Source organism: Siniperca chuatsi, linkage group LG18 (assembly GCF_020085105.1).
Source record: "Siniperca chuatsi isolate FFG_IHB_CAS linkage group LG18, ASM2008510v1, whole genome shotgun sequence".
Taxonomy (NCBI): Eukaryota; Metazoa; Chordata; class Actinopteri; order Centrarchiformes; family Sinipercidae; genus Siniperca; species Siniperca chuatsi.
The window spans coordinates 19,042-28,648 of NC_058059.1; the positions used below are offsets into that span (position 1 = coordinate 19,042).

The 9,607-nt window shown below is 39.7% G+C and overlaps 1 long non-coding RNA gene across 2 annotated transcripts; it reads right to left on the reverse strand.

The window, feature by feature from the left end:
- Positions 1-1,323: 1,323 nt before the first annotated feature.
- On the reverse strand, positions 1,324-5,134 carry LOC122865938. 2 transcript variants are annotated; one of them, XR_006375578.1, is made up of 4 exons: positions 4,875-5,134; positions 3,623-3,660; positions 2,624-2,680; positions 1,324-1,580 (listed from the first exon to the last, which is right to left on the reverse strand). It is a non-coding gene; the product is annotated as an uncharacterized LOC122865938 (long non-coding RNA). The 2 variants fall into 2 exon arrangements; XR_006375579.1 differs by having other exon boundaries at positions 3,478-3,660.
- Between the last annotated feature and the right edge of the window lie 4,473 nt (positions 5,135-9,607).

Genomic DNA, 9,607 nt, shown 5'->3' on the forward strand with positions numbered 1-9,607 from the left:
GGAACATCTTCAGGGACAGGGGAGAGTACAGTGGAAGAAAAGGAGGAGGGGTTGGACCAACCCTCCCACTCATCCCCCTGGTGGTCACATACTCCCAACACCTGAGTACCCTTACTTCCCAGATCAGAAACAATTTCCAACAGACACAGGAAACAGTGGAACCTCTTCAAAAGTACCGTTTGATCATAGCAAACAGAAGAAACAGGAGTTTGAGAGATATTTTAGTTCGCACTGCATTTAATAAGCCAATGAAACAATCGGATAAATATCTTCTTAAACCTTCCCCTTCATAGTCAACAGACATTCGGGCTGTGGAGCTCCTCTCCTCAAAAACTAACACCAGAGGATTCCAATTTGGTTTATCTCATCCAGTGTGAACATTGTGATAAACTCTACATTGGTGAAACAAGCAAAACCTTGAAAACACGTGTAACTCAACATATTTACCGTATTCGGGAGGGAGAGCCACCACCTTACTTCATAAGCACTTTAAAATGTTTGGTTTGGAGCATCTCAGGTATAGAGGCCTGGAGGGCAGAGACGGTTGGTCCACCCTACAGCGCAAAAGCGAGCAGAGAGGAAATGGATCACTCGACTGAAGACGTTAGACCCCAGTGGTTTTAATGAAAAATTATGATATGCTGTCTACCTAAAACCCCCTTCTTTTCCCCCTTTCCTTTTCTTTTTCCTTTTCCTTTCTCTATTCAGAACAATTCAAATCATCTTTATTGGCTGTACTCGGGACTAGCATTGGAAATTAACCGGCATTCTCTCCTTAGAGATGAATCATACATTTTGTATTTGGCATGGTTTTTAATTATGTGTGTATATATATATATTGTGTTTTAAATATTTTATTTAAATATGAATTTGCACAACTAACATAGCACTTGAATTTAGCACTTAGGGTGCAATTTTATTGTACTAATAACCCCCCCCTTTTTAAATTTTTTTTTAGCATGCTTCCTTTTTAACTTGTATATACATGTTATGTATTGTTCTTTTATAAATATTATTTATTCTTTTTTTTTGCGAGATAATGCCGGCACCAATCACTTGCTAACCCTACTTCCCTTCCCATATTTTGATTGGTATTCTTCTGATTTATCTTCTCTTTTCCTTAGCAGCTTTCTTTAAACTTGACCCTCCCCTTCCCCTTTCCCTAACCCTAACTTTTTCCCCCCCATCCCTAACCCCAACCCTAACCCTTCCCCTTCCCTAACCCTAACCTTCCTCCCCCCTTCCCCTTCCCTAACCTTAACCTTCTTCCCCTTCCCTAACCCTAACCTTCCTCCCCCCTAACCCTAACCCTTCCCCTTTTCCCTAACCCTAACCTTTCTCCCCCCTTCCCCTTTCCTAACCCCAACCTCCTCCCCCCTAACCCTAAGTTTTCCCCTTTTCCTCTTTCCTAACCCCAAGTTTCCGTTTTTTACTTACCTGTTTCCCTTTACCTACTTACCTTCCCATACTTACCTACCTGGGTGACCATTTGATCCTCCTTACCTTTGGTCAAATTTCTTTTTCTTTTCCTTTCTCTTCTCCCCTTCTTTCCGGGCAGGTTCCAGCGAGATCTCTCTTACCTAGAAGATGTAAAAAATTAAATAAAAATAAATAAATAAAAAAACACATTTTTTAACACGGGGTCGGCTTGGAGTTTTAAGCTTTAAAACTGAGTATTGGTCAGGACCTTAGGCAGACATTGCTGCAACAGGGCTATTCGGTTTCATCCTTTTGTTATGTATTTGTATATATTTTTTCTATTATGTACATTATGATTTACTACATGCATGTTTTTTTCTATTGAAGCACTTATTCATATTAATATTATTATATAATTTCTTGTATCTCCCTCTGATTAATCAGCACTTACCTTTTTTTATTTCCAGCACTTACCGCCCTGCTGCAGTTCTGTTTGTCTGCTTTTTGTTTTTCTTACCCAGTTGCTCTCCTGAAATTATACCTGAGTGCTTACTTTTTATGAATTATCAATGGTGGTGTCTCAAATCTCCCCGTTACAGGAGATTTAACTGAGCCCCGTCGACTGTTAGACTATGTAGTGCATTTATTCCATTTCTTAGTGATTTTAGTCCCAGACACTGATTTGTTGTTTCCCCTAATTTTTTCCTTTTGGTTTTTTTAAAAAAACTTTTTATAAACCACATAGTAGCACCTGTTGATTTTATGAACTTAGAATACAAAGAAATACTAGTGCCAGTGCATTATAACTCCCTGCAGGGAGTTAACCCCTTTTTGCCCCTAACCCTAACCCTAACCCTAACCCCTAACCCTAACCCCAACCCTAACCCCTAACCCCTAACCCCTAACCCCTAACCCTAACCCTAACCCCTAACCCTAACCCCTAACCCCTAACCCCCCTAACCCTAACCCTGACCCTGACCCTAACCCTAACCCTAACCCCCTAACCCTAACCCCCTAACCCTAACCCTAACCTTCCTCCCCTTTCCCCTTCCCTAACCACCTCCACCTTTACCCCTAAACCTAACCTTTCACCCTTTCCTTTTCCCTGACCTCAACCCCAGGTTCTTGTCTTTTACTTACCTGTTTTCCTTTACCCTCTTACCTTCCCTACTTACCTACCTTAGTGGCATTTGATCCTCCTTACCTTTGGTTGAACGTCTCTCTCTTCTCCCCTTCTTTTCTGTCAGGTCCCTGGTGAGATCTCAGTTACCCGGAAGACAAAAATAAAAACCTATTACAAACATATCTTTCAACACGACATTGGCTCGTATTTTAAACTTTCAAACTGAATATTGATCAGGACCTTTATTTTAGTAATTTTTGGGGTGGGTTCCAGAGCTTTTATAAACCATATAGTAGAAAAATGTTGATTTTATGAACTTACAATATAAAGAAAAACTAGTGCCAGTGCATTATAACTCCCTGTGGGGAGTTAACCCCTTTTTTCACCTAACCCTAACCCTAACCCTGCAAGCGGTGAGTTGGTTTCCAACATAAAAGAGTGTGCGCACACAGAAGACTTCACAACGGCCTGGAGAAATATTCTCCAGATTCTACCTGGAATTTTAATGTCTGACACTGCTCCACTCTCCAGCAAAGCCCATCCAAGGTTACTGAACTGTTTTCCCACCTTGGACAAGACTGTTTTCTTTTTTAATTTCCCCCCCCTTCCCCCCTTTTGTTTTAAAGTTTGTTTGTACACTGAAAGCTGTTTTAACACACCTTCACTCAGTTGGTGATTGTTTTAAGGGTGTAGTTCTGTTAACAAACCACCAGATGTCAGAACAAGCTTAGAAATCCCAGTGAGTCTAAAGCTCCTCCTTTTTATTTGATTATTTGGATTTTTATGGTCTAAACAATTAACTGTTTATTACCTTTTTTATCTTTTTACTCTTAGTCTTTTATTTTTTTATGAGCTCCCTTTCTGTTCATAGGTTGTTCATATCTGTTTTTTTTTTTTTTTTTTTACAAATGTGTTCGGGGAGTGAGGGTCACCACCTTATTTCATGGGCACTGTTAAATGTTTGTTTTGGAGCATCTCGGGTATGGAGACATGGAGGGCAGAGATTGCTGGTCCACCCTACAGCGGAAACGAGCGGTGAGGAGATGGATCATTCGACTACAGGCGTTAGATCCTCCTTACCTTAGGTTGAACATATCTCTCTCTTCTCCCCTTCTTTCCTGTTAGGTAAGCCAAAGAAAAAATTAATTTAAAACATATCTTTTAGTACCTGGGGTTTATTCTGGCCTCGCTGCTCTCTTGAATCAGGCCTGAGTGCTTCATTCCTGTGAATCAGAGGTGGTGTCCCAAATCTCCGATACAGGAGCATTAACTCTGAGCCCCCTTGTCTGTTCGACTATGTGGTCACTTACTCCATGTCTTATTTATTTTTTTTATTTGTTTTATAGCTTTTATAAACCACATAGTAGAAATATGTTGATTTTATGAACTTATAATACAAAGAAAAACTAGTGCCAGTGCATTATAACTCCTTGTGGGGAGTTAACCTTTTCTTCACCTAACCCTAACCCCCTAACCACCAACCCTTTACCAAATCCCACCCCCACCCTATTCCTAAAATTGATCCCTAAAGATATTCAATAAAATTCTCATACATAGACTTAAAATCCATAAATATATTTCGACAAAAACTATTAATAATTCATGTTTCATGTTACTGGCGCCAGCCCTAGGGGAAGCTGGGCGGTAGCAAGTGGCAAACAGCTAGGGTTACACTGTGTAGCCTAAAGCTGTGGTGTAGCTGTGGGGGGCGAGGAAGAGACGTGTCTGTCTTGCCACAGCTTGTTTAATTCTGACAATCATTCAATTATCTCATTCTTACAAAAATCAATTGATTAAAAGATAAAGGACAGTAAATTGGTGGTAAATTTGGTGATAAACACTAAAATAATATCTAAATTGGCTAAAAACAATAATAGACCACAAAATAAACCATAAAGTGCAAATAAATATCCTTTAACATGTCTCTTTCACATCTTTACCACACACACACACACACGAAGGTCGGCAACATAAAAGACAAAGCGCCTCCATATGGCGCCAAAACTGCCTCCCTACAGTCTGAACAGTCGGCATGGCGGCTGCCTTAAACTTGAAATTTCTTAACATTTACAACTAAAACTCTCTAAATGTGCACTACTAAGCACTTGAGCGAATTGGATATCTTAAATAAGGCTTTAAACACATTATAGCTACACTGAACATGGCGGACTTGTGGTGAAAACAAGACGACATGAAACAGTAGCAAAAACAAATACATTTTACTTTAAACTAAACTCTCTGACACATTTACAGTTTGTACAAAACCTTTACACAGCAATTTGAAGTGTGTTTGGACCAAGTTTGAGTTAATAAAATAACTTTTTAGTCATACCTGAGGAGGAGACGTGTCAGTGTCGCCACAGCTCGTTTAATTCTGAAGCGGCACCTGTGCTTCGTCCCGCTGGTCCCCACAGTAGCGCTTAGAGCGCCCTCTAGTGGTGCGGATGTACCCACAATAAAACACATTAGAAAATACAAAAAAATAATGGGGGTGTCTGTTTATCCATAAAACTTTAGATGGAGCCTTTTCCAACCTACTACATATACAATATTAAAATCGGTTTAATTCTGATTAAAAACATATTTAGCGACATACGAGGGGTTAAAAAACAAGTGGACAAAATACAAATTGTAAAACACAGATACAAGTTAAGAACACAAACCAAAGTTAAAACAAGTTACAAGGGAGGGTATAAATAGAGCGCAGTGGCTTTTTCTTTCATTCTTGCTCTGACCATCGAACAGTCAACATCTCTGCCGATCTGCAAGCCTTTTCAGTTTTCTTTTGAGTTGTGCCTTTGCCTGAAGAAGACCCGAAAGAGGTCGAAACTTCACGTGTAGGCACACTTTATTAAAAATATATATTATTTAGTTTGTTAAAAATATATATTATTTAGTTTGTTAAAAAAATATATTATTTAGTTTGTTAAAAATATGTATAAAAAATTATAAAAAATAAATATAATTTTAGTTCACAATTTAAAATTTGAGTTAAATTTTGATTTTTGTTTTAGATAATTTTATTTACTTTCGTATAGGGATTCTAAAAACAACAACTCCATCATGAGTTTTGCTCATGATGATGGATGGACCGTGGTGCGCCACGGCAAAAGACGTCGTCGATCCCCTGAAAGGGATCGACAAAGAACATTTCAGGGTGGATATTACCACCAATCCGCCTTTGATAGAGGGGGTGGGGGTAGGGACTACCGGGGGAAGGACCGTGCACGTCCTGTCTCCCACTTTGCTGGGGGTCAGGTTCAGTTCCCCTACCCTAACCCTAACCCTAACCCCTAACCCTGACCCTGGTTCAGTTCCCCTATCCTACCCTAATCCCTAACCCCTAACCCCTAATCCCCAAAATGGGGGGAAATCTATGACCACATTGATAGATATGACATATCTGCTTAATGTTATTAACAAATGTTCATTTCATCTGTCTAACATTAGAAGTTATTGGGCTTCAGATGCAGCTGGTTACCTGAGAAAGATCCCCAACACAAACATTTGTAAAACACATCAGGAAGCATTTTCAACTTGTTCCCACTCATTTAAATTTTATTTTCTTTTGTGGCAAAAAAACACATGACAGCAAATAACTAATGAAGAAAAAAGTTGGACACTTCTGCTCCTTCGCATTTATATTTTATGTACCTGGATAGCCACTATTAGAAGATACAATCTATAACCCATAATAAAATACTCTGATGAAACTGAATTTATTTTGAACATATCAGCAGAATTAAAAAGGATTCAATACCTGTGAATTGATCCAAAACAGTCATTAGGTAACTATTGAATTTTCAGTCACAAGTACAACTTTAGCTGATAAGCTAACCCCTTTGTCTTTGAAAAAAGAAATAAGTGAGTCTTGGATGTTCCCTTATTCAGCTGGGGACTTGACATCTTTCACTGAGCAACAGTAAACCAGGCCTTAAAATAAACCACACTGCTAAAGTCAAGGCTCTAAGGTGGGACATATAGTGTAGTAGTGAAGTAGTTTCATTGTTCAAGTGACCTAACTTCTGTATTTCTGGTAAATAAGACAGCTTGTAGTCCAAAACAAGTCCTGGTCAGAAATACAGATACAGAACCTGGCCTGAATACCAGCCCAAAATGGGTTAAACACAAATATCCAGGTATTGATTCTATGCTGATGTATAAATAATCACAGAACAGGAGGATGAAAGGTCATGGAACACACATGACCTGTACGCTTCTCTAAAATTAATATAGTTAATAGCTTGTTTTTAATGACATATGTCAGGCCAAACCAGCCTCAAGACACATCTGGTAGAAGTGACCCTGCAGACGGATGAGCTGAGAGGGGGAGTCCATCTCTGCAATAGAGCCTCGAACCATCACTATGACCCTGATGAAAGAGAAAAGACAAGTCAGACAAACAAGTCACAGATGACGAGTCAGACAGACAGGCAGAAGTCATGACATGAGTCAGAAGGAAAACAAGACGAGTCACACAGACAAGTTAGACTAGAGGGTGAGTCCGAAAAACAAGACAATAAGGATTTAGAGACAAAAGGAAGATGAGTAAGAGGAGTCAGTTAAAGTGTTTGAAGTACTGTGACAGCAAAACACATTTACTGTCCATTACCCCAAAAAGAAATATAGGAATCCAAATTATTTTTCAATAGTAAACAAAGTCCCTTTCTGAACTGATTTTGTTTGCAACAGCTTTGATGGAGCTCAGTACAGACAAGGACGCCTGTTTTCTTAAAAATAAATGTACTTATAAACTCAGGGTCTGTGTAGTCTGATGTGTGATAATGCACATTAGATCAGTTACCATTACATCCATCACATATTTCTACAATCTTGAATTTACCCGCTGCTGTATGGTGAGTGTAGATATTTAATAAACTAAAAAGAGAAGAACTTTATATTCTGCAAGTAGCTGTGAATAACTTAGTATAAAACAGCCCGTAGTGTTGATGGTTCTGTATGATGTTGGATTACACTGTATGACATGTACAAGTTATCATTGGTGAGACTCTGCCATTAATCTAATTGTATACACTGCCTTAAACCGCAGTATATGAAAAATTGAGAGAGGCAAAACTCTGTAAACATGTCGCGCAACACAAAAATAGTGCTTACATTTGCAATAACAGTCTGGGCAGGAAATTAACAAATTAGTCCAAGTGAAAAACTAAAAATAGACAACCACCCCAAAGCCTTGACATGACTGCATTGGTGCTCCTGCTGACAATAAAACAAAGCAGTACAGGTGGTACCTGGTGTAGTCCATGATGGTGTTGAGGCGGTGAGCGATGGTTAGGACTGTACAGTCATCAAACTGAGTGCGAATGGTGGACTGGATCAGCTGGTCTGTCTTCAGGTCCACAGCTGCTGTGGCTTCATCCAAAACTAGGATCCTGGTCTTCCTCAGGAGAGCTCTGGCCAAACACAGCAGCTGCCGCTGACCAAGACTGCAGACAAAGACATTACTTCGTAGTAGATTAAATGAAAGGACATCTCCAATGTAAATAAATAGAATAATAAAATTAATCGCACAAAAGTAATTCATTTACATTTGATTGGAATTTTCAAGATCACTATGTAGACTGCAAAATCACACAATCTGTCTCTCTCACATCATCATATCACCCTGTGATAATTCCTGCTGTTGTGTTAGTGTTATACAGCACCCCCTAGTGTTGTATTGAGTTCAGTTCAATTCAATTTTATTTATATAGCGCCAATTCATAACAGAAGTTATCTCATTGCACTTTTCCTATAGAGCAGGTCTAGACCGTACTTTTTATAATAATATTTACAGAGACAGCACAATGCAAATACCACCTAGAATTTTTAAAATAGTAGAAATGTAATTGTAGTGTTAATATTAATAAATTAACAATAATAGGAATGACAGCTACAGGAAAAATAATGTCAGCATCAGCAACAGAGCCAATAACAACAACTGTAGTAGCAGTTGTCGAGCAGGAACACGGGGGCAGCAGGTGGCCCACAACCACAGATCCAGACTCTGCAGCTCTGGAGGCAGAAATACCTGCTGAAAGCGACAGAAGGAGAGAGGAGAGAGACGAGAAAGCACAGAACTACAGGAGAGAGAAGATGTCGAGTTAGTAACATGCAGTAATGAGATAAACATGCATACAGACGGAGAGGGAGAGGAGGAGAGAGGAAAGAGGTGCATCATGGGAAGTCTCCCGGCAGTCTAGGCCTATAGCAGCATAACTAAGGGATGGTTCAGGACTCACCCAAGCCAGCCCAAACTATAAACTTTATCAAAGAGAAAAGTCTTAAGCCTACTCTTAAATGTGGAGATGGTGTCTGCCTCCCGAACCCAAATTGGGACCTGATTCCACAGGAGAGGAGCTTGATACCTGAAGGCTCTGGCTCCCGGTCTACTTTTGGAGACTCTAGGAACCACAAGTAACCCTGCATCCTGGGAGCACAGTGTCCTAGTCGGGTAATAAGGTATTATGAGATCTTTAAGATACGATGGTGCCTGACCATTGAGAGCTTTGTAGGTGAGGAGAAGGATTTTAAATTCTATTCTGGATTTTACAGGGAGCCAGTGCAGAGAAGCTAATATTGGAGAAATATGATCTCTTTTCCTAGTTCTTGTCAGTACAAGTGCCGCAGCATTCTGGATCAACTGGAGAGTCTTAAGGGACTTATTCGGGCAGCCGGATAGTAAGGAATTGCAATAATCCAACCTAGAAGTAACAAATGCATGCACTAGTTTTTCAGCATGCACTAGTTTTTTTTGAGACAGGATGTCTTTATTTCCTGAGGAGGCTGAGGTCCTTCAACATCTGCCGGACAATGCTGAAGATGTTTTATGAGTCTGTGGTGGCCAGTGGTATCCTGTATGCTGTTGCATGCTGGGGCAGCAGGTTGAGGGTAGCAGACGCTAACTGACTCAACAAATTGATCCGTAAGGCCAGTGACATTGTGGGGTGGAGACATAATTGTGCAATATCTTGTGTTAATACTCCTGTGCAATATACTTAAATTCCCTATTTTTTTATATTTATTCATACCTCTTTTACTGCTGTGCAATATCCTCCGTCTCAT